We start from the raw sequence: 25,666 nt of genomic DNA, 5'->3' as shown, positions 1-25,666 counted from the left end.
GCCTGTGTGTGCACACACTCCTGAGCTTTTGGAACCCAATGTTCTCAGTCGTTTTATTTACTAATCATCAGGATTTTGACATTCCAAGTGGGACCTTTTTCTGGGGCAGTCTAAGCCAAAGATTGAATTTTTGAGACTTATAGTTTATTTTTTTCTTTCCCCCCCTCATTAGGGGCTCATGATCATGGGAGGAACTCCTTAAATGCATATGCTGTTGTAATAGTTGAAGAGAATTGAGCCATAGTGTCTGAGTCTGTACCAAAGTCAATGATCTAGGCAGGTTTATCAGCAAAGTGGTTAAAAAGAAAGGAATCCCTGTGTTATTGCCCTCATTCCTCTGTTACATCAATTCACAAGGCAGCAGTGCATGTATTTTGTGCCTTCCCCAGGAATCCTAATTTTTTATTAAAATCCCAACCATACACAGACATTTTTCAATCCATATTGGTGCTCCTACACCAGGATCCTGTTCAGGTCAGTCTCAGAAAGGCAGTCATATTCTTCAAATAAAGGTTTGTGCTATGGACACTGCTGTGTCCAGCAAGCATTTATTTTTAAAAAATTTTTAAAATACAACCAGCAAATGTGTCATTTATAATGCAGACCTAAAGGCCCTTTCCAGCACAACTGGGGTGAATCCATTAAGCACATGAAAGTGTTTTAACTATGTGAAAGTGTTTTAACTATGACACAAATTCCTTAATCCTGAAAAATAAGCATCTGATTCTGGCAGAGACTCCATTTTATTGATGAAGCCAAGCAGCCGAGTAGATGCAGCATTTGTGAGTTGCCTTAGTGGGGTAGCAAGTGTGCCATAAATCTTGCAACCAAAATAACATTGTAATATTGGGCTGAATACAGAGGTTTTCCATTTTTTATACAGCTCAGAGATCTTTCTTTCCTTACAACTGTGATCTGTTCCCTGTTAGGTGTTTGGGTGCAAAAGGCACAGAGATTGTTTCTGAATGGTTTCTTTGAGCAGCCATGGTTGGGGCACCAGATCTTCATCTGACTTAAAGATCTGCAGTTCTGTGTAAGCCAGTTATAGCAATTTATATCCTCTGAGAATCTGATTTCTTCTTCAAGCCATGAAACACTATCCATAGACTTAAAAATGGCAGATTTGTTCCTTAGTTTTTCCAGTGCCGTGTGTTGGTGTCATCAATATCATAGGAATAATCAAGGACAATTTTTTCCCTCTCTAATTTAAAATAAAAGCTGGTGAATGACAGGCATGCAGGATAGTTTCAGAAGTAATGTTGAAACTTAACTTTGGTGAATGGCAAGTAGGACAAATGTGCAGTTATTATCTATTTAATTAAATGGTTCATGAGAGTCAAAGTGTTTTAAATACATCATAAAATACAGGAGGTCAGAAACTTAAGAAACCTAGTAATTTAAATCAGTATTGAATAATAGGTAAATGAGGGTCCTCTTTTAAGGCACTCAGTCAAAAAATCCTCCTTACAGGAGGATTGTACCTCAAATGTGAAGGGAGACTTGAAAAAGAGCGAGCAAAAAAAAAAAAAAAAAAGCAAATTTTTTTTGTCATACAAGGTCTGTGATTTCTGTGATGCTTAAAGAAAACTTGGAGAAAAGTTTCTTGGTTTTCAATACTCATTTCTTTTTCATATTTTCACTGTTTTTTCATTTAATCTTGGGGATTGTAAAGTGTTTAGGCTGTTCCCACCCAAAGATATACATGGAAGTCCAGTGTGTGTTAAAGCATGTTCATTTTCATCTCCTGCACTATACTGTCAAGAGGTTTTGAGACAAAGATGAAAATTTGTCATCTGACTTGTTCTTATTTAGTAGCTGGACAAGACTAACACTGGATAATAAACTAAACCCAAGGCAAACCTCACCAAAGAGCAGCTCTGCACTCAGTTACTCAGTTTTCGCATTTTTTTCCTTGTGATAACGTGTTCATTTCATTGTAGCTCCCCAGTCACCATGCATCCTCCTAGGACAGACAAGACCTGAATTTCTAATGTGAAGAAGCATGATCCAAGCATGCTCTACATTAGAGACAATAAAAAAGAAAAAAACCCTCAGCTGTTTTTTAAATTTTCTGTGCACCTTTAACTTCTAAAAGAAAACTTTGACCATTTACAGAGTAGGGTTGTAAAGATAAGCTTCTTGGAGGTGTTGCTTTTAGAAATTTAGGTTATTTTCTGTTCTCTGTACCATTTCTGTTCCTTCATGAGATGTTGCTGCATTTGTTTTGATTTTCTTACACGTGTGATTTGCCTTTGGAACTTCATTTGCAGGTGGGATGTCACTCTGTTGTTTTAGCAAGATGGTGTCTAAGTTTTCAAATATGTATGAAAACTGCTGACTGAATCATCACAAGAAGAATGTTTTACAACTGGGTGTATCTAAACTGGTCATACAAAATTTCAGTGGCTAAATAGAGAATGACCAAGAGCAATGTTTTATTTACAGTTCTGGTTTAAATCAGAGCTCCATTCAAATAAATACAAATAGTGAAAAGGATGAGAAGAGCAGCTAAAGAGAAAAGTGCTCTTGAATACACAGTAATGAGATGTTTTTCAATGGTATAGGTTTGAAACTTAAAAGAAGCTCGTGTGTCTTCAGAGGGATTAAGTTTCACTATGCATTGGCAGCACGATTGTATTAGTGCAGTCGGCTACAGCAAATTTATCCTGTGATGATACGTAATACAGAGAATCACCTTTTATCTCCCACTGAAAAATAAGCTCCAGCCGAAGCATCAGCAGCTCTGTGAACTCTGCTGGTGTATTTGATACCTCAATGTTTGATTTCACACTCAAAGAATAGATGGAGGTGTCTCTGGCAGTGCTAATGCAGAACCTTCTTCACGTTCAGCTGAGAGTTCATCTGGGCTCCTGTGTTGCTCTGTTCTCCTGAATTTAACTACATGGCAAAGGTCTTATTCTGCTCCACCTGAACCAGCCAGGAGAGTGAACACACAATCTTTAGAGACCAGAAAAGCCCTTCAGAGGTCAATGCTCTCTGTGCTGACAAGAGGCAGCTTGAGGCCCTGCCTGGATCATTATGCTGATTTTCATCCAGGTGATTTAAGATTTGGTTCTTCCCAAGGAGGAGAGCCATGCAGGTGTGTGGTGAGGTGGCTACCATGGCAGGACACAGTTTTTGGGTGATTTCCCTTTTAATCAGACCCTGCTCAGCGTCCATCGACTGGAGAACACGGGGCTGGAATTGCACTTATGGAATGTGGTTAAACACTGCAGCATGCAGACCCTCATGGTTTGAATGCAGCTCTTCCTTGATATCTTCACTTTCACAACTTCCATTGGCTCTCCACCAAAACCCATCCACAATCCCCAAATCCGTTCTCATTTGCCAGAGCCAGGTGCAGTTACATTGCTGACTGTGTCTGCCATCCTATCCCCTTCCTCCTGCTGCTCCTCTCTGTGGAAATCAATTTGCTTTCCTCTTTGAGAAACACATCAAAAAATGGTGGAAAGTAGTCACAAGTCCTTCATGGTAGAGAGCTGTCGGAGGTAGAACAGGACATTGCAAGTTCCCTCCTGTTTCTAGTTCGTAATGTAAATCTTTGCCATTTTTGGTGAAAGCAGCTCTTTCATGAGAGCCTAATTCAAAGGAGGAGGAGCTGGTTGGATCATTTTGAGCCAGAACCTCATGCTAAAAGATATTTTGAGCACCTCTGACAGGTGAGTGTCTGTTAGATCAGGGGATACATAAATACCCTAGTCTTGATTTTTGCAGGAACCTAATGATAGGTATGTCTGTATTCCAAAATTTGCATCCCAAATACAAGTTTATAAGGTCTATCATTACACAAATACCTCGTGTCCGTTTTCCTTGTTAAAAATGCTAAGATATTTTAAATAATTTCCAAATATTTTGTGTTCAATAGGAGAACCATACAGTCAAGCAAGAATGTGGCTTTTGAAAGCAGCTTTGCTGAGAGGAGCTGAATTACTATTCTCATATCTTGTGGTGAAAATAGTAATGCAGAAGCATAAAATGTTTGGAGTCAAAATATTTTAATAATACCTCATCTTATTCTTGTGAACTATTCTGGACATAATTGTCAAAAAAACAAAAGAAGAAAAAGAAATTAAGTACATTAGTAAAAACAACATTGAAAAGTTTCTTGAACTCTTTTCTGATTGTTGTATTTGATGGAGATAAAGCTGTATGGAGAGGGATTCTGTAGGGTTTTATGCTCAAATATCTCAGTATGTCATGAGGTAGACTCTGTCCTTTTGCACTAAGTGTATTTCCAAACACTTGCCAGCTCCTGAGAATATGTAGCAAAGGGAAAGCTGTGCTCTTTTATGAACTCAAATAAGCTGTAAAATTAAACATTACTTTCACCAGTTCCATTATTTTCTCGACAGAGAAAATCAGTTACTTCAGTCCAAGGGTGTAGTTGTTCTAAATGGAGGAATTCAGATTTATTCCCACAAAGAGCAACAGATAGATTTTCTTTGGGCGAGTGGGAAGGAGCATCAACCTGTCTAAATCTGCAGCTGGGGGAAGGAAAGGGTGAAAAGTGGCTGCAAAAATGGGTTCTTTGCCAATTCTTAGTGAATATAGGGCATGTCTGTAGAGAAACCCTCACTGGTAGAGCAACCTTTGGCTGCAGATTGAAAAATTGGAACATGTGGAGGGAAAAGGGTTAAAAAGGATGAATATCTTTGCACCTTAATGGGAGAACTATTTCTGTAATAGTATCAAAGATAAACCAGTGTATTATGAACACTAAATGATAAAGGGTGATAATGTGCCATTCTTGAGACTTCTTGGCTCTTACCTAACACATCAGAAAGTGATTGTTGAATTTTAAATAGCCATACAAATGGATGACATAGAAATTTAACTTTGCTTTGACCTTATTCTAATTCACAAGATGACTGCAAAATGACTTTGTTACATCTGAATGTATGCTGGATGCTAAATCACTCCAGAGTATAAAATCTTTGTTTTGGCATAATGTTGATGCATAAACATTTGTACCCCATACTAACCCTATAAACATCACAATCCATCAGTACAATTACAAAAAAGATTGTTTGTTTTCACACTTAAAGCAGACATGAAATAGAGTGTCCTTAACTTAATCACCACCTTGATTTACCACATTTGCATATATTTGCATATTAATTGGACTACAGATTAAAATTGGTTTTGTAATTTTAATTAAGTGTCCACAAAGGTAAATGATTAGAACTGTTTAAAATACATTCTGACATAAATAGCAGTAAAAGCTTTTGTGATGATGTTTTTGTGGAATTACATTCAGAAAGTGGCCTTTTTATGATAGTAATTTTAATCTTAAATAGAATTATACAGTCAAACAGAACTGTGGATTCATAATCATTTTTTCAAGATTCATTTAATATTTTGCTGATTTGCAGCACTTGATGAAAATGTACTGTAGGTTTAGTTGATTGCAAAATTGGGCCTGTAGAGCTGATAAACTGAGGGTTTAAACCCTCAGTCTTTATATTCGCCTTACACATTTCAAATGTGTTATGTATCCATATGTAGACAAGGGCTTGGGGTTTTTTTTCAAGTTGGGAAATATAAAAGCTGTCAGTAATGGATGATCTATCGTGTGAAGATGTAATCACCTCCATGGACCCTCTTCCTTCAGCAGAGATGGTGAAGCACAGGATGTTTCAAAGCCTTTTCCATAAATCACTGCAGGTAATAGAGGAATCATTCTTGGTGTTGCCAAGGGAGGATGAGCCTTAGAGGTAAAGCTGTGCTGGGCTGGAGTCTGGGGGTGTTGATACCTGACCAATAATGTCAACTGGACCAGAATGTCAGACTGAACTTAATAAAACCAGAGTATTTGTGGTTAGAAAGGCTCTAGGAGCTGGGTTCTTCATGCACCTCTGAGCCTGCCTCTTCCTTTGGTGACCAATCCATGCTTTCTCTGAACACTTACAGAGCACCAGTAAGGACAGGTTGTTAGCCTGGATTGCCAAGGTGAGTTTTGCCTGCCTAATTAACTGGTAAAATGTTTTTTATTATATTCCATAACTTTTCAGTTGGTGAGCAGCAGGCATTTATTAGGCATTAGCACATCTTCTAATTATAAATAAAATATCGAGTTTATGTTTTACAGTATTAGTTTACTGCTTGGCTTATGGGACAAAATAATAAAGTAGCTGTTAGTTTTGGTTTGGGAGCAGATTTGGTGATTGCAGCTTTAAAAGAAACAGTATTTAACTTTGAAGTTAGTAGAATTTAACAGTATAGCAGCTTTACCTACTTCCAAGAAAAGAAAAGATTGGTGAAAAGTCATTAATGAATTCAAATTAGACTCTTTTCTAATTTTCATCAGAGTTTTGAGCTGTTCTTAAGATTTACACTGTTCCTAATTTCATATAGTTTATGTCCTGTGTTTGAACCTTGGCCATTTACTACCTTACTGTCTCCTCAGTGTACATTAGGGAAAAAGAAATTGAGAAACAGTATACTTGGGTCTCGTCATGCTTCACTGATTTGAAATAATTTTCCTGTTAATGGTGTATTTAATATTTAGTTTTGCTCCTATCCGTGGTAATGTTTTCAAGTGAGAGTAATAAAACTTTTGAAGCATTCCTGTCTGGGAGACTTGACATAGTTTTTTGTGTTGGATTTAAACTCCAGCCTAAGTAGGCAGAGTAAATTGCAAATCAGATCCACTGGGCTAATAACACATCAGAAAACAGATTTCTTATCATGCTCTTACATGAAGTGCAATTATTTCTCAAACTGATATTATTTAGCATCTGTTAAGTATTATTCCTTTTAGATGTGCTTTTAGATTTCTGTTTATGTAGTGACTGATTTCAGTGTCAAACTGGTTTAGGTTCCTCATCTTAGGAGCATTACAAACCTCATTTTAAAAGCCAGATCCAAAGCTCAGTCAATGCATGAATTCCTTGTGTTAAGGCTCAAATTGGCATTAATTGAAGCTGTGGCCTGGGTGAGAGCTGCTGGGAGATTAAATCTGGAAAAAGACCTGTGATAATATTAGTTAAAAAAAAAAGCAGAAGAATGGAACAGACATTGAATGAAGCATCGAGGAACAAACCTGCCAGACAAGTGCCATTATGATTTTTCAAATGGGCATGTGAGCTCCATGTCTCGTTAGATTAAATTGTTATGGATGTCCATCCATCTGTGGAAAAGATGGTTATTTCTAGTTAGGGCATTGCCTTCCCTTTCTAATTCGTATCTCGCTAATACCAATCATCCCCGTGTCACCTGAGGATCAGAAAGCTGAAAGGCACATCATCTGCAACTGTTTTGGGGATGTTGTTTGAAAGCTGAACCTCACTTTCAATTCAGCTCCATTCCAACCATAATTGTATTATGGAAACTCAATCATCCCTGAGTTGGAGGAGCCAGCTTTGAAGTGGCTAGTATCAATTTTTTTGGGGGGGATCTGCTTAAATTAAAAAAAAAAAAAAGAAAAAGAAAAAAAAGGTTTAAGCACTGTTGGTTTTTAATGAGACTTGAACTTCTAAGCACTCAAGTCTGTTGTGAAGCTGGAAATTAGGCTCTGAGAATACTTGATTCTTTGGAGTTCAGTTTAGACACCTGATCCCACATCATCCTTCTTTGGGAAGAAAAGCATTGAAAAATGTGTTTCTCTGAAGAGGCTGGTTTTAAAAGCAGTTCTATGGTTAAAAAAACCTAGACTGGTTACTTGCTTGAAAAATCATCTCCCTCTGTCACTGCCTTTTCTACCCAGTAAAAAACAGATAGTTTGAAAACTTCTGTTTAAGGGCCAACACACCTTTCCCATTCAGGGAAGGAGCTGCTACTACATTAAATTATTTCCTTCTCATTGCAGGCAAACAAATTTGGCTCATCCAATGTCTTCTGTCAGTTGTTTGAGACTATAATACCCATCTGTCCCTCCTTTTTAAATAACTTTTCCAGCAGAAGATTTTGCTTTTTTACTACTTACAGTAGTAAGTCAGGAAATGTCATTAAAAGAATCACAGAAACATTTAGTTTGGAAAAGCCTCCCAAGAGCATCGAGTCCAACCATTAACCTTAAGAAGATGAGAGCTACTTCTGTTCTCTTTCCACTGAAAAGCTGCATAACTTTGGGCAAAACTCTTCCCCTTCTTTACTTACCCTACGGTTGAAATGGGGCTAATAAGGCTTATAATTTGTATGCTTAGTATGCAAATTGGCCAAGTAAAGCATGCTTAAAAAATGGCCAAGGAACTTGGAAAGCTATTTTTCCTATTAAATCTGGAAAAGAAGAAGGTTGCAAAACATGGTCATCTAATTGCATCTTCACCAAGCATGTGGTCTAAGTGCAAATGTGACTCCAGTGTATAATCCCTTCAGAAAGTCTTTTTTTTGCCCCAAGAGGAATGGGAGCACACTCAGCAGACTGCAGGAGGATGGGATGCTTGCAGCATTTCTTTGCAGCATAATTGCAGCCTCAATGAACCATGAATCCAGCCTAATTAACATAACTGGAACCACAGCAATCATGCTGCCATTCAATTTAGGTTTGGAACATTCCGGTGGAGTATCACAATTCTGCTGTTTATTGTTGGGATGCTGTGGAGAAGTGTCCACTTGCTTTCTTGCTGCTGTCTTGGTGAATTTTTGTTATTTCAGGATAACTAGGGGACTTCAGCAATGGAAGACCATTGGCTTGCTGGTTCCATTGCTGAATCTATAAATAACTCTATGTTACTTCTTGTATAAAGGTACTTAAACTGCTTAGTATACTGTAAAACTCAGGATAAAAATACCAAATTTTGAAGTTAGACACAGGTTCTGAATTGTAATGGATAGCTAATGGCAAATAAATCTAGGATGTTTTTGAGTTAAGGACTACATTCCCAGGATATTTAAAATAGTATCTATTACTCTTTGTAACCACTATACCTAAGAGAAACCTTTTATTAGTGGAAAAAAATGGATTTTTTTAATGTGTTGCTATGAAAAAAAATGTGTTTTGCTGTTGCTGTTGGTTGTGCTGCAGTAAGATCCAGAAGCCACAGAAATAGATCAGGTACCACTGCTCTTGACATTAGGCAAAATGGCAAGAAAACCACCTTTTTTGGGACAGACAAGCCAAGGGACTACTGAAAATAGTAGCAGGTGATCATTTAGGACTGGAGGGGGAGGAACAAGGAGGCTTCCTGCATCTCCTGGCTGTCAGATGGTCCTTAGCAGTGACACTGAAGCCACTTCAAACTGATGTCACAGCTTGGATGGGAGAATCAGAGATTCATTTAGCTTGGAAAAGCCCTGTAAGATCATTGAGACCAAAAGTGGTTTGGAAATTCCAGGAAAATACTCCAGGGTGGTTTTCTGTTTTGAGGCTTCTTTGTCTTTTTTGAGGATTATTTGATTTGCTGCATTTTTCTTGGATGTAACTTCAGCCCTTTCCACAGATTCAGAAAATTCTGTATTCCTGTTGACTTCCAGATGCTGGATTTCCATTTTTTCATTGATTTTTTTTTCCCTCTTGATGAAGTTAACTCAGGAAGTGAATTCTTACACTTTTCACTCTAAGCATCTGAGTACAAATTTATCATTAGGGAACTCAAGCTTTTTTTAGTGAACTGGTGGCTTGCTTATCTATTTTTTTGCAAGTTGTAGCTTAAAATTAGTAGTTAATTATAATTCAGAATACCTGATGAAGACTATACCCTCTAATTTTGCATTATTTTGTGATTAACATCCTGTATATAACTCGGAGCAGTCTACAGACAACATGTTGTACTATTATTGAATAAGAAAGTGAATAAACCTGACTTCCCACAGTGACTCTTCTTCAGTCCAGCCTCTGAACAAATCCCACTGGCTGCAGGAGGCTCTGGGAAGTTGTCTGTCATAAATCTGGGCTTTTTTTGTGTTGGTTAGTCATTCCCAGGAGGCTTAATATACATTTTAGCTGAGACTCTCCAGTTGGAGGTTTATTAAAGGTGGGGTCAATCAAAGGGCTGGCTGCAGTCGAGGAAGAGCTGCAGGAAGTGCAGAGAATAGCTCAAGTGGTTGGTTCCTGGAAGAGCTGAGCCTGTGATTCATTCCTTTGGAAATGAAGGAGGAGAAAGCAGTGCCAGTTAAATATCACAAAGGGTTATGATAAACATCCCAACGATTGGGAGAGATCGCGGTCTTTCAGCATCTTTATTCCCTGCAGCTGTGATGTGTGAGCTCAGGAAGATGGCTGAACATTGATACTTTCAAAGTTCAATAGTCACGCTTGTTATTGAAGGCAGTTACTGAGAATTGACAGAAGAAACTATTTTTTGAGGGGAGTTTCCAAGTGGAGATCATATTTCTAGTTTAGTGTGCAACAAACCCAGGACATTTGAATGGCTGTCAGATCTGGGGGAAAGAGAGAATAACTTCTCTGTGGTAAAATATTGCAAAGGAAATAATCAGTCTCCTTCAGAACCAGTATTTTTTATTGTTTGTAGGTGCAAATTCAAAAGTGACTTAGATCAAATGTGTCAGAAGTAATTTGAGTGTTTGGTATTTTAAATCTAATGGCACTGTTACCACAAAAACTCCTGGCTGCTTTTAAAACATTTATATATACTTTTCTGCCTTTTATATAAATTCATGAAATAAGGTCCTTGAAGACACTGAAAAATTTAAGCTGGTCATTCTTGCTGAAGTAAATTGATGAAAAAAATGTTAAGAAAATACATCTGTAGACAAATACAGCCCTTTCCTCTCTATGCTCTTTGAAGATGTGTTCAGGCTGTTTGAGTGCAAAATAATGGCAAATTTTCACCTTTGATATCTATCACTGTGTTACTACTGTGAGGTTATTCTTTTAATGAGTCATTCCTAGGCACTAAGAAGTAAGTTAAAGAATATTTTAAGGAGAGGTATATTAAAAAAACCCACCCAGAATTATTCATGAAGACTTTGTTCCATTTGCCTCACAGAGGGAGCTTTAGTAGAAATGGCAAACAGGGAAAGCCACGGAAAAATGGGAAAAGAAATGGTTGAAAGCTAAGGGCATGGTGATAACCAGATGGAAAAGGGAGCTGAAATTCTGTTGTTTTGGGGACTGTGATCTACTGCAGTGACTGGTGAGCCTCTTCCAGTGAAGACATTTTCCCCAATATCCAACCCAAACCTCCCTTGACGCCACTTGAGGCTATTTCCTCTCATCCTTTCCCAATTCTCTTGCAAGCAGAGCCTGACCCTGACCTGGCTGCACCCTCCTGTCAGGGAGTCATGGAGAGTGAGGTTTCCCCTTAGCCTCCTTTCTTCAGGCTGAGCCCCACCAGCCCCAGAAAAATGGGCTCTGAGACACAAACCCCAAAGCCTTTGCTTCCAGTCTCTGCTCCAAGCAATTTTCTGAGCATCCAAAGGAGCACAAACCCTATTAAAAAAAACCAACAAAACAGGACTTTGATTAATTTTAAGGTGATTGCCTCCTAAGAGACTCTGAAAATAGGTTTTCAATTAACAGTCTAGTTTACATAAAAGGCACATATTGATGAACATAGTCCATGACTTTTTGCTCAGTCCCATTATTCTCCTCTAATTCATATGCAGAAGCTAAGATTTTCAGTGATCTCACTGTTTACCAAAATCCGAGGGACTTAGAGGTTAATGTTTTCCTTATTTTCTGGTGAGAGTTCCATCTTTCCTTTTCTTCACAAAGAACAATAAAGGAAAAGGAGGAACTTGCTTCCAGAAAGCACCCAAGGCTACAGATGATCCATCAAGAATTTTTTGAGTGCTCTTGTGAGAGCTGGAAATTCCCTAACGCTTTTTTGGCATAAAATTCTTCAGAATGTCTGACAGCCAGATATTTTTTCCATTCATATTCAGAGCTATGTTCAATGCCAGATCTTGCTGATTGACAAGTTTGAGTTGCCCATCCTGCTATGAGCCCTTTCCCTGCAAAATGTAGGTTGATATTAGTACAAACAAGATTGTGAGAATCAAAGGTGGTACAGCAGCATAATGAAAGTACAACAATATTCTTCATGTGAAAATTCATGTGAAAATACTGGTGGGGCACCTCTTAGATTAATCATCCAGCCCTCCTTAAATATGAACCTTACCTTCAAATCAGAGCTAGTTGTATTAGAAGAGCTGATTGCACTCAATTTGTGGAGAGAATTTTTTTCCCCAGAAATTGGTTCTATTAAAAAAAAAAAGGCTTATTTTAAGAATTCTGACTTCAGACAAATAATCCAAAATTGATGCTTGATTGAAGCTAAAGAACCAAACACAATTTATTGCTTGTTCAAAACTGTAGTGAAAATACTGCTCTTCTGTTTGAAGGACCTCCCAAAAATATCCCAGTGGTTATTAGAGGTGACTTGAACCAGTTGGAGGTATAGACATATTTGGTATCAGAACAAAAAAGAAACACTTAATATTTTTATATCCCTGAGGCTGAAAGATCACACAGTGTTGTTATATTTGATGTGAAACATCAAACTGTCTATCCAAACTTCTAAAAGATACATCTTTCCAGTCTGTAGGCATGTTATACTATGAATATATATTAAATTTGTTTATTAATTTGTTGATTTGTATAATTTTAAGCCTTCTTTCTTGGTGAAGCATTTTTTTCTTTAATGCATTAGCATGAATAAATGCCAACGTCAAGCTGAAATTCTTGAGTCCACTTTGCCCTGAGTGCCACAGTGGGTTGGGTTTTCTATTAGTGAAGGACCTCAGAACATGAAAGTCCAGCTCTGTGCAGGGGCTCAGATTAGATCTGAATGCAAGGAAAAGCAACAAAGGTCCACAGAATATCTGGAATCTGCAAATACTTCCTGTGCTTAACCTACACTTTCGTTGCGTGACTGTAAAGAACAGCAAATCTTTGTTCTTTTCCCTCTCAGTTCCCATTCAGTCAGTTCAGAGACACAGGAGAAAGGTTTTGGGGAGCAAAGCTGTTATCAGTCTTCCTACAGTTTGCTTCTGGTTCTGTCAACAGTGAGTACATCAAACCCAGGAGCTTACAGCCACTTCTAAACATCAAAAAAGTTTTGTAAGAACATATATAATTTGTATAACATATAAATGAATACGAACAGAGATTATGAATATGAAGTTACTTTATGCCTTTAAAGTTTAGCTCATACTTGAGGTAGTAGAAGTCAGAGCTCTGGTTTTGGATTCATAAGGAAATTACATCTGCCTTAAGTGGAGAAAGAGCAAGAGTTTATCTTGCTAAAATCCCAAAATGTTCAGGTGGGGTAATTCGACTTCTAGAAAGTCACAGAATTATATCCTGAGTAGGAAAGGACCCACAAGGGTCATTGAAGTCCAACTCCTGGCCCTGCACAGGACAACCACAAGTCAGTGAGGTTCATCCATTTGTGAAAACCTACTAGGGCATTTCTTGGGTCTGTATTCCAGAAGGTTCTGCTAGTCAGCTTTATTTAATAAAAGGATAGGAAGGTCTCAGAAAAGCCCCTGTTATTCTCTGTGCCTGCCAGGAAGGTGCTGGTGGATCTGAGCACAGGTAAGGTTGCTGACCATAGTTCAGTGATGCATATGTAGAATAAAGAAGACTGTAGCCTACATTACTTGGAGCTGGAAATGTGGAAAGCAAAATAGTCCATTGCTTCTCTCAGCTCAGCTCATGTGATTTGAATCTGGAATGAATTAATAGACTAATCCTGTTGATGGATCATCAGCTGCAGAGGTATTGTTAAAGAACTTGTGTCCCTATTCAGTGGAACACCTGTATGTAAAGCCACAGTATAATTGTCCAGGCATGCTGAATCAGACTTCTCTGCCTCAAAACGAAATAGAAAATATAAATATATGGAATGTCCCAATCATCGTACTTATTCTTCTCCTCATCTCAACAAGGTTGCTCTTTTGGCAAACCCTCGGGAAAGCAATCCACTCTTTTCAGTTAGAAGCCATTCATATGGCGACAAACCACTGTTCTTCCCTTTATATCTGTATTCATCCATTTAAACTCTAAAGCTTTCCAGCTTACTTCTTGGATTTATAGCCAGCTGGCTGCTGTGTGTAACATGAACATGTTCTGACTGCGCATGAGACGTTTTTATCTTGTTTAACCCATAATTGTCACGTTCACTCCAGGCCACAGCTCACCTGTGGGTATTTAGCATTGACTGTGTGAGTTCCCAAAGTCATTTCCACCTCCTTGCCTCTGACTATCTGCTGTTATTAAGTCAAAAATAAAGCTTAACCCCAAAACAACCACCCCAAACCCCCTCCTTGGAGCAGATTTGGATCAAATGAATATGTTCAAGATGGTGGGCCATAGCTGAGCCAGCTCCTGTGGGATCAGTGCCCACTTTTTGGCATTTAAAATAAACTTTGGAATGACTTTTTAACACAAGCTCTTTAATAGGAAGTGAGGAGGGGGTGGCAAGGCAGGGAAGGACATATGCACTCTTTTTTTTTTTTTTTTTTCCCTGTATTGCTGATTTTTCCAAAGTTAGTGTGATAAGTGATACCTGTGTATTAGCAGATTTCTGCACTCTTAGAAATCAATCCAAAGAAATTCAGTGGAAATGAAATGCTGAAATATCTGCCCTGAGTTACTGAATCATCCACGAGAAGCTTCCATTCAAAGAAAGCATGAATATTAAAATTTGTTAGCATACTTCAGCTTTGTAGGAACTACAATATGTTATTATTTTTTCTTTATGCAACACCGCTGGTTGCTAAGAGCAGCAATAGAACCATTAATTAATAGTAGTAGTCCTGGATAATGTCATAATAAGCAATACAACGTATTAAAGCACATTAATTCTTGCCAGCTATCAGGAGGAACTTTTAGATATTTGAAAGGCCCATTAGGTTTGTTTACATTCTGAGTGGAAGCTGGTATGCTTTGGCAGGGGCTGAGCCACACTTTAGTACTTCACTCCAATGGTGTTGAATTTCCTGACTGTCGTGCACAGTCAGTAATATATTGTCACCACTTCAGGACAGCCTGGCTTTCCAGGACAGAGGGTACAACCCAGACCAGGGCATTCCCCAGAGCTAAGCTGTCTTTGCTGCCATAAAAATGGAAATAACTGGAATTGTATGTAACAGAAGCAATTTTCCACAATGGAAAAGGTGGTCAAGGGATTAAACCCGTGCCTTCAGGTGTATTAACCTAACAGAGCAACAAAAATGTGCTGGGCTTTAAATTGCACTAACAATCTGGAAAGGATTTTCCAACTGGAGTTATGTTAAGTGTTAATAGCGAAACCTGGGTGCTTTTTCCTTTGATCTCTCCTCGAGCTCATATAGAATAATAGGATCAAAATAAAATGCCGTTTATATGAACACCTTGCTCTTTTGATCTCAGCACCAAAAATTCTGTCTGCAGCTACAGCCTAGCAAACAGGGCCTCTGCTCCTTTTAGTTGGACCTTCTAGTTATCATAACTTTTAATAAGTGGTGTCACAGCCAATTTTCTGTGCAGTTCATGAACTTAGTCGTCATTTATGTCCTAAGAATCTTTAACTACACTTTCAGAAGAATTTAAGGTATACAGGACCTGTAAACTGTTGGCTTCTAGTTGGTTGTGCATATACATGTTGAGTGTATGATTTAAACATCTGTATGCTGTGATGTTCCCAAGTATAAAGTTAGTTTTTCTTGGAGCACTTGGGCAAAACTATTGAATTAGTGTAGGCTGAACAAGAGAGAATGTTTGAGGGGGAAGAACAGTTGGGTTAATGGTGGTTTTTATAGGTGCTATATTTAGGATCCTTGCTTTTTCTATCAGGGAGGTGATGGACCCTGTGATGTCTGGGTGGTAGCCAAGTCTTTCTCTTCATCACCCACCTGTGCAGGAAGGAGCACAGAAGGGTTACACCTGGTAATTATGGATCCCTTTAGTTTTATGTCAAAGTCAGAGCCCATTGAGGAGCATGAGCACCCTTTAGCTCTTTTATTCCTCAGGGCTGATGGTCAGGAATATTCCTTTGGAAATCATTATTGCAAGCACTTAAAGTAAAGCCACTTCCTCACGCTCTTTCAAATATCTTAGTAAGATTCATTCTTCTCTTTGACTCCACTGAAGATGCTGAGCTGTTTATTCTGATGACTGATTGTGTCTTGTTGTGATCCCTGCATTGGTTGTTGTAACCTTCCAGAGCAGAAAAGTCAGGCACAAAGCCCTGTGCCAAATGAAAGCAAATAAACCCAAGTCCTGCCGTTCACCAGTGTCATAATTGCTGCTGCCCAGGAAGAGGGATTAGCAAGTGAAGAAACACTAGCTGGGAGAGATCCAGTGGCCAAGCAGAGTCTTGGGTGTCAAGTGTCTCTCTCAAGCTTTCCATCCCTCTGTAATTTATATTTAGCTGCTAAGCTGGTGTGATAGAAGCAGTCAGCTTGCGAGGAACACTGCTGGGAAAGTGTTCAGCCTCTTGCTGAAATGGCTGCACTTGAGGTTGTGGCACACAAGCTGTCCTCCAGCAAGTTTTTTTGCAGACTTGTTTGTCTCTCTGCACTCTGTCACAAGGCAGGAGTGTTCCAGAGAGCCATAACCATGGCTATAACCTATAACCCTCTTCTTATAAAGTAGTGCAGTGTAATTCATTGTGTGCAATAAAGATACCGAGCTGGTTTGAGCACCAGGAGCAGCGTGGATGTGTTTGTGCAGCACTGCTCTGGGACTGAGGTATCCTGCTGGGATCAGGATCCATGCTAATGCAGCCACTCTGCCTCCAGTCCTTCCCTGAGCAGTACACAACTAATGTAGGAAAGTTTGCTGCTGTAGTTGTTTAAAAGGCAATATATACCCAACTCTTAATTTTAGCAGGTTATTTGTTCCTGTTCATCTTCCACCAGTCCTCATTTCCTATCCCACAATTCAGACCTGCTTTTTTGCATCAGTTAAAGGAAGGTTGTGGGACTCTTTGGGAAAGGAGTTAAAAAGCTACAAAGATTGGTAGTTTTCCTCCTTACAATAGGAATGTGATTGCCCTAGTTCTGTGGTTAGCATGAAACAAGTCAGCTCTGTCATGAAGTCAGTGGGGTACAAGTTAATACAAGGTAGTAAAGGAATAAAACAGCAAAGTCCACAGTCTTTTATGACAAAACCAGTATGATCCTGCTGCAATATAAGGCCCTGCTGTGAATGGTATTTTCTGATGCTTGGATAAGTGCAATTTACATATATACAAAGTGTATGAATAAAGTTATAAAAGTATACTTGGTATTTTACTTTTTTTTCCCCTTGAAAGTAATTTTCTATTGTTCAAACTTTCAGCTTTCACTGGTTTTGTTTCCAAAACCCCCAAAAGGAAAAGAAAATAACAAAAGTCCATAAAGGCAAAAGGGATATGTTCTCATTTCAGTTCACAGAATTTCCTGCCTTTAAACAATACAAATATATGCCCTTAGGTTTCCAACGTGCTGGAAGGATACTGAATCCTTGAAACAGATCAAATTAAAAGCAAGTCCACTATAGCAACATCAAGTTGTAGCAGCGTGTCCAATAGATCTCAACAAGAAATTGTTGAGGGGGTTTTAACCACGTTGCCAAGCCTTACAAAATCCTAAATGGACGAATCCATGAGTGAATAAATGCTTAAAAACAGCAAGCAAGTTCTAGGCAGAATTGGGCACAAGTAAAATCTGATGCGTAATTAATTGTTCACTATTCATTACAAGCCCCATTCAAAGCACTTATTTAATATAGCTTTGAAATGTATCCACAGAGTGGATGTGGACAGTTGGTCTGCAGTTTTTAATCTCACAGGTAGGTCAGTGATGGGCCATCAGCATTTTACAGCATTTCCAGGGACTGACTCCCCAGAGATTCTTCTGGCACCCAGATGCTGAAAGGCAGATGATCAGGGATCACAGATCGGTGTCACTGTCATCCTGATTTATACCAGAAAAAAGGAGTCCAAGGTTTTTGAGGGATTTTTCTTCCCCCTGTAATGACACTGCTACTAGTAGTCTTAATATTTTCAGAGCTTTTTGGCGAAAACTTGGACCTTTTAGGGCAAGACTGGGGAGAGACTTCTGGTGTTTGAACAGTGAGTGAGGTGCTGACCTACTGTAAAAGCTGGGATTAAAACTTAGAATTTTCTCCAGTCTATGCTACCTAGTTGAGATAGAAATACTTCACATTAAAACTTCTGTAAAATGCAGAAGTAAAATGCAAATTAATACAGTAACACATTTACAAATGGAGGTCAAAATCTCTTCATGATGTGGTCCTGAGGGCCATCCAGTTTGAATGCTCTGTGGCTGGGATAGCTCCACAACAGGCAAAAAATGCATTTTTCTTACTATTTGAATATTGTATTATTGACAAAGTGTGGTTTAAATTTTGGTGTGCATACAATTATTATTTTTAATTAATTTCCCTAGCTTTTTTCAATTAAGCCTTCAAGTGAAAGCAGGCTTCATTGCTTATTATTTCTTGGGGTACCTGAGAAATTGTTAAATTATTCAGGTGAAGCATGTGCTTTCCTGAGAAACGCACAGAAGTTTGCATTTGCGCAGGCGAGTGAATTATCAAAACCAGATGTAAGCAAGTGGAACATTTTACATAAATTTATTAAAATCATTATTTACCTGTAAGTTATAAGAAGGGCTTAGTTGCACTAGTTTGCTGCCAATATGTACTGCCAATAATCTGCCAAAAAGCAGCTTGCTGGCAAGATCCCTGAAATGGTTTGCTTATGATTGCACAGAACGTTACAACCCCGAGTCAAATGAAAACCTACTATAAACGAACTCTTTGATGGTGGATTCGCTGGAATATGGTATTGATATATGGTGCACAGTTTATATGGATTATGTATACTGTGCAAGAAATATGGATATCTATTAAGGGTAACATGATATGTAATCGGTTAGGACAGTTATTGTTTTCAGTGTTTGCTAGGAATAAGATCACAGGGTGACTGCTCAGCTCTGAAATACAGATTATTCCCGTGCTGCCCAAAGCACCAGCAGGCCATTTCTCCAATTAATACAGAAAGGCTATTGAAAATGTAAAATATCTGACATCTATACAGGGTAATTTTAAAGGCAACTTTACTTCTAGGAACAATTTATACATTACATAAACTTATATTTTTCATCCAAGTATCATTTCGAGAATAGCAAGCTTAAATATTGGAGGCCATGGGGAAACATAATATTACGATAATGTTCTTTGGTGCGGTTTGGAAGGTTTTAGGAAACATTTGGAAGTATTTTTCTCATAAAGTCACTTAACTATTGAAGTGTTATGATAGCACTCCCTTCTGCATTGCGTATGTTGCAAGGCAGCCTGGTTAAAGGGGACATTCATCCTGTATATCCTGATTAGAAGTAGTTCCACAAAACAGGAAATTATATGTTATAGGATCCTGGGTTTAGTTTAATTAAAAGGAAAAAAAAAGATATTACAGGTGTGATATCAGTTTTCAAGCACTCGTTTCCAGTTGTGTTTAGCAAGAGGAGATACTGTGTTGTGTAGAAGTTTATGTGAAATTTGCATTTTCTAAATAAGCACTTGAGAGCTGGGCTGGGGTTTTTTCTGTTTAATGAAACACTAATGAACATGACCAATCCTTTAGAATCCTAAAGAGCCTTAAAAAAGTTGCAATTCTCAGAAGCCTAACTTTTTTTCCCCCCATAGTTCAATTCATTCTTTCGAACTTCTGCAGAAGCAGAACTTAAGTCGACAATTCCTAAATTTCTGGCAGTTGTTATCAAGACAACTCTTAGGGCTCCAAAAGTTACTTTGTGGTGTTGGTGCAGCAGATCTACATTACTTGGTCATGGTATTTAATTATAGAAAAAAATTACTTTTTTTCTGAACTATGAATTAATCCATGTATTCATATCTTGCACAAAAAAACTCACATAAGTTATTTTCACCTGCACCATAAAATATGTATTTTAGTTCCTTACCATCTTTCTGAGGAGTTCTTAAATTATCATCATTTCATTTGTGGAAAATGATGGGCATAGAAATTATAACTGCACAGATTCTTGTATTTAGTGTGAAAGGATTTCAGGGAATTGAAGACATGAACTCAGAAATAATATATTTAGGGTCAAACTCGGTCTCATTTGATGTCAAAGAGATCTTTGCCTTTTACTTTGCCTGTTTCAGTGCAGGCTGGTGTTTTGGAAGGCAGTACCTTCGCATGGATTTTGGGGAATCATTTTTGACACACTGACACAGGTTGCCCAGAATCTTTGGATCTGCCTGCTAATCAGGCATCCACTGGAGTGTCAGGGTTGTTGCATTCAGCTAATTTGTTGCTAAAACAGCATTATTTTGGCTGATTAGTCAGCAATAAGTCAGACCCTGTGGAATCTCTCCCCTGGTTTATCTGCTGTATAGGTTATACACCAGTTCTTCTCTCTGGCCAGGAAGAAAGATGTCCTTTAGCTCTCCCCTATGCTGTTATTTAATGCTTGAATTTGAAAACTCCATTCTTGACCTTTGTTGAGATTTAAAACTCAACTGGATGAGGTTTTTGATCAACCTGCCCAGCTGGATGGGCTTGGAGCACAAATTGGACCTTCCAACCTCTGTGGTTCCCCGAGTGTCTCCTCTGCCATGGAAAGGAGAAGATAATGATCACAGCTCAAATAATATTTCATATTTACACATCTTGCAGTTTGCAAGCAGGGAAATCAGTGTAAACCATACTTACTGTACCCAGGAAAAGACAATTCTGCTGCTGGAAGACAAGCTGAGCCACAGACCTTGGATTTTCTTTTGCCATGCCCTTCCCAGTGCTTAATCTTGGCTCTGTTCAGTTTCCTTTCTGTTCTTTCCCTTTGCTCCTAATCCTTGTCCATGCTTATAAGCCCCTAATATTTATATGGCATTATCTGTGTTAGAGATTACTGCTGACAAGTAATCTCTTCCCTCTTCTGAATGAAGAATTACAGCCATTGCTGAAGATCAGAAAGTGAAATTAGATCCCTGAAAGTGTGTGGCAACTTCAATAAACCCTTATATCAAATTCCCTGAATATTGGGGATCTTCTTTCAAGCTTTTAGGTTTGAACTGTAGTACAGCTTTGGGCCACCTGACCACATTCAGCAAAAGTTTTTGTGCTGTAGAGCACAAAATATGACAGTAGTTGCAGGAAAAAAAAAATAAGGAAAAAATGAACTATGACTATTCTCCCAGTTTTGTAATTTCTTTCAATCTTTTGAGAAGTAGCTAAATATAAACAGCATTGGTTTTACTGTTATCAGTTGACTCGTAACATTAAAGATAAAAATACAAATATATGATTTTATATATAAATAAATCAAGTATATACTAATGGAGTTGCTGTCTGTTTCAGTGTGGCACCCAAAAATCTGCTTTCTTATTTATTTTTTCATTATTTCTTAGAATCGAATCAGAAAAAATTTTGAGTTTTGGAAAAAAACCCAACTTTGGTGTTTGTACAGTGCTTGGTCAGTAATATGTGTGCATGGCTTGGAGCAAGCTGGTCTAGTGGAAGATGTTCTTGTCCATGGCAGGAGGGTTGGAATGGGATAATCCTTAAAGTCCCTTCCAACCCAGACCATTCCATGATTCTATTATTTTTAAACTTTTTAATGGCAATATTAAAAATAATAATTAAATAAATAATAATCCATTGTACTTTCAAGACTCTAACTTTGCACCCAAATGTAACTACGTTTGCAGAAGGGCCAAAATGAAATGGTGCACAAAGTGACTCTTGGTGCCATGGAAAAGAAACCAATCACCATAAATAATTTGATAAATAAAATGCTATGAATAAACACATACAATAGAACATGACAACATATTACAAAAAAGAAATATCTGTGGGAAAAACACGTCTGCTTCAAGGAAAAGTACATGGATTTCCTCAGAGCAAGTTTCATGGCATAAATGAAAAGGAAATGTATAATATATAGGTTGTGAGTTAAAAAGAAATCTGTTACTCACAGTAGCAAATATTTAGATTGAAGCTCTGAATTTTAGGATATTGAATTTTTATTACATATGAACTTAGTTTAATATTTAACCCATCTTTTTAACTAAACATCTAGAGCCAGTATGCAAAAAGGGAAAGTTTTCAAGGCTTACTCTTTGTAGAGTCTTCATAAAGTTTTAAAATTGACTGTTCAATGTGTTGGAGAGCCTCAAAAATCTTAATAAATAAAAGAAATTTGGAAACAAGTAGCGATACTAAAATTAGATATCTGAGTCCTCACTGTTTGTGCTGAACTTTTCAGTGTTTAAATATATATGAGTTATGCATAAAAGTAAAGCATTTTCCATGTTTTTTTCAAATGTAAGGGACAGTACCTTGTGGAATCTGTTGAAACTGTTAATATTTGTAAGCTTTGATGATAATTCTTTTTCTGGAAAGTTCCACATGTGCAAGAGTTCATTACCGCACACAAGTTAATAATAATAAGAAAATGCTTCTCCTATATTAAAAATAGAATGTTGTGGCATTTTTCTTGCTTGGCTGGTGTGTTTTGTAACTAAGGTTGAGAAAAATGGTGTGTCCTTCTTGAGAACTCAATCCCGCTTCTCTGCTGTGGTAGCTCTCTAGGTGGTTTTGAAGAATAACAGAGTAGTTTGGGTTGGAAAGGACTTTAAAGATCATTTCATTCTGACCTCCCTGCCATGGGCAGAGACAACTTCCACTATCTCAGCTTGCTCCAAGCCCTGTCCAACCTGGCCTTGGACGCTTCCAGGGATCCAGGGGCAGCCACAGCTTCTCTGGGCACCCTGTGCCAGTTTCACCACCTTCATGATAAAAAATACAAACATTTAAAACATTCTTGTTTATATCTAGACTTTCAAGCCTGTGTCTGCTCCCCCTCCAGCCTTGTTTCTTCATAACCATCATGGTGATATAGAAGTCCTGCAAGCTCTTGAGGTTTTAAATGACCAAGATCTGGGCAGATACTGGATGGAGAGATACCTTTGGAAGGTGGCAGAAAAGAAGAATTACTTTGAGTCTGCAGGAGCAAAAATGTTCTGGAGGAAATGTAAACACAGAAAATGCACTAACTAGACATTGTCTTTTTCCAGCATGCTTCTGGGAAATGCACATGAACAGGTTTAGATGACTTTGTGTTGTTATTAGTTTATTTTCAGGTCATTTATTTAAGTGTCATAAAGAACATTAGCTGGTGGTTAGGGACTCCAATATCCATTATATCATTCCAGTCATGTGGACAAGTTTATACTACACATGATTTACAGCAGCCTTCCCGCCGTTGAAATTGTTCTGCTCAGGTACAAGGTTTTATACGTGGTTGTATTTAGCAAAATCCAAGTGGCTGAGCACAGAGATGTCCTCCAATCAAAGTCCAAAAATTAATGCCTTTCCACAAACACCATGGATTGCAGCAAGAGCTGTTTATGGCTCTCTGCCTAAATCTTTTATCATGTCTCTACTGTTGTTAGTAAAATATACAGAACTACTTTATGCCAAAACAATGGAAGTTAATGCAGTTAACTTGTTCCAAAGTTAGCCATCAAATAAATCTCGCTCTCTTTCTTTTTTTCTGAACTGTTAAGTGAAATGGTGTTCTAAAACTTTTAAAAATTGTCAAAATGATGAATACTGTGTGTGTAATACAAGTAAATACCATGGAATTGATTGCACACACATGTCTTAAATAAAAGATATTAAAGAGTATATTCCAGAGAGAAATCGGTGGAGTTTTATCTAATATTATTAGGAATTCTGCAGAGATGGATCAGATTTATAAGGGTTGAAAACTAAGGAGGAAACCTTTTCAGGAACAGAAATGGTGCAGTGAGTGGATGGTTGGCCAGGAGATTAAAAGACAGGCAGGGGAATACAGCCTGCCTAGGTAGCCTGACCTCTCACACCTCAAGCAATTTGTCTTAACAGCAATGATTTTTCAAAATATCTTAGTTAAATTTGGGATGGTAAATCAGTCCTTTCAGTGCAGTCACAGAGCTGGTGGTTTAAATCCCTTAACCTGTTTCTCTGTCAGCTTTTCCCATGCATAAATATTTAAAAGTACATCCTGATGGGGCTGTGTCTGTACTTCAGAGGAGCCAATTTTATGTCTGTGACCAAAGGCTGAGGGAGTTGGGATTGTTCAGCCTGGAGAAGAGAAGGCTCTGTAGAGACCTTAGAGCTCCTTCCATTGCCTAAAGAGGCTCCAGGATAGCTGGAGAGGGACTTGGGACAAGGGATGGAGTGACAGGACATGGGGAATGGCTTCAATCTGACACAGGGCAGAGTTAGATGGGATACTGGGGAGGAATCCTTTCCTAAGAGGGGGTGAGGCCCTGGCACAGGGTGCCCAGAGAAGCTGTGGCTGCCCCTGGATCTCTGGAAGTGTTCAAGGCCAGGTTGGACAGGGCTTGGAGCAACCTGGGATAGTGGAAGGTGTTCCTGCCATGGCAGGGGATTGGAATGAGATGGTTTTTAAGGTCCCCGAACCCAAACCATTCCATGATTCTGTGATTCTGTGTATAGAATTCAGCCGTACCAAGTTTGTACTTCTAAACTCAGAGAATCTGAGGGTGGCTAAAGCATTGAGATGAGAATGGTTTAATTCAGGCTCATTTGGGAACCTGGCATGTTTGTAACACAGGTAGTGAATTTGGATGAGGATATTTAATGTGATTGAACTTTTTTCTGGTTGTATCTCCAGAGCAGCACCAAAAAGGGATGGTGAGCAGTATAAAAAAAGGCAGATCTCAAAGGTGATTTAGTCAGTGGCTTGAAAACGCAGCTTATTGTAGATAAAGCAAAAATTATATGCCAAGGAATAGCAAGCCAAATCAAAGAATACACATTACATAGAATAGTTACACAGCATACTGACTTGGGAAGGTGGTTTAGGGGTTTGGAGGAAGATCCTCAAAGTGATTAGTCAAGAGCACAACTGCAGTAAAGCTCACATAGTCTGTGCATGTTTGTATTTCTGCAGTGATTTGGAAGAAAAAGGGTCTGTTTGCATTTAAAGGTGCTCCATTGCAGGGTGAGGTGAATAATTCTCATTTTCAGGAATATTTGTTTTGACGGAGAGGGAAGGGAGTGGTTTGTTCTCAGCCCAGAAAGGAGCTGTGATGGAGTAAAACTTTGAAGAATTGTGGAGGAGGTTGATAAAGTGGAGCAAGTGTTGGCTTTAGTAAATGGTTTAATGAACAAGCTACAGTCTGTAAACATTCAGAAATTAAAAGGAAAGAGAAAATTTAAATGTCTCTACTTATCTGGGAGAACCATAATCACACTGAAAGGCATGTGAGTAAATAATATGTGGGTAAATTAACTCGAGGTACAGGCAGCTGCTTAGACTGAGGAACCCACGGTGGCCATGCTTGGAGTCCTCCCCATGTTAATTTAGAAGGGTCATGGTTGAATGAAAGAGCTTCACTCAAGTGTTTCCTGGGGAAGGTCTGTAATTCTTTACTGCTTGAATTCAAATAGTAAAACTGGATCTGCTTAAAATGTTAAGTTTCATGTATTACAAAATACGAGTTCTGTTGCCTCCATGTAGCTGTGCAAGTGCATCCTGCTGTTGAGAAGGGATTTCTGCAGCCACAAAACCAGGTGGAAGAGCCAGTTCTGTCTGATAGCATCTGTGGCACCTCATGAGTAGCTCTGCTTGAGTTTCTCCATCTTTGTGTTCACTGCTCACACCTGTGTGAAAAAACCAAAGTTGTTTTATCCTGTGAGTGGATGTACAGCTCAGTCCTTCTCTACCAGGTGTGGGGTTTTCTTTGAAATTTATGATTAATTTTTTCAGTCGG

At 38.4% G+C, this 25,666-nt stretch overlaps 1 protein-coding gene across 10 annotated transcripts in view; it reads left to right on the top strand.

Annotated features, from left to right (window-relative positions):
* Window positions 1-25,666, top strand: part of QTMAN (queuosine-tRNA mannosyltransferase) — a 197,184-nt gene that overhangs the window by 106,471 nt on the left and 65,047 nt on the right. The gene's annotated exons all lie outside the window — the stretch shown is intronic.

Source organism: Lichenostomus cassidix, chromosome 7, assembly GCF_008360975.1.
Source record: "Lichenostomus cassidix isolate B80296 chromosome 7, HeHo_3.0, whole genome shotgun sequence".
NCBI classification, from domain to species: domain Eukaryota; kingdom Metazoa; phylum Chordata; class Aves; order Passeriformes; family Meliphagidae; genus Lichenostomus; species Lichenostomus cassidix.
Note: the sequence above shows the minus strand (reverse complement) of the source record. Positions and strands in the feature narration are given on the sequence as shown.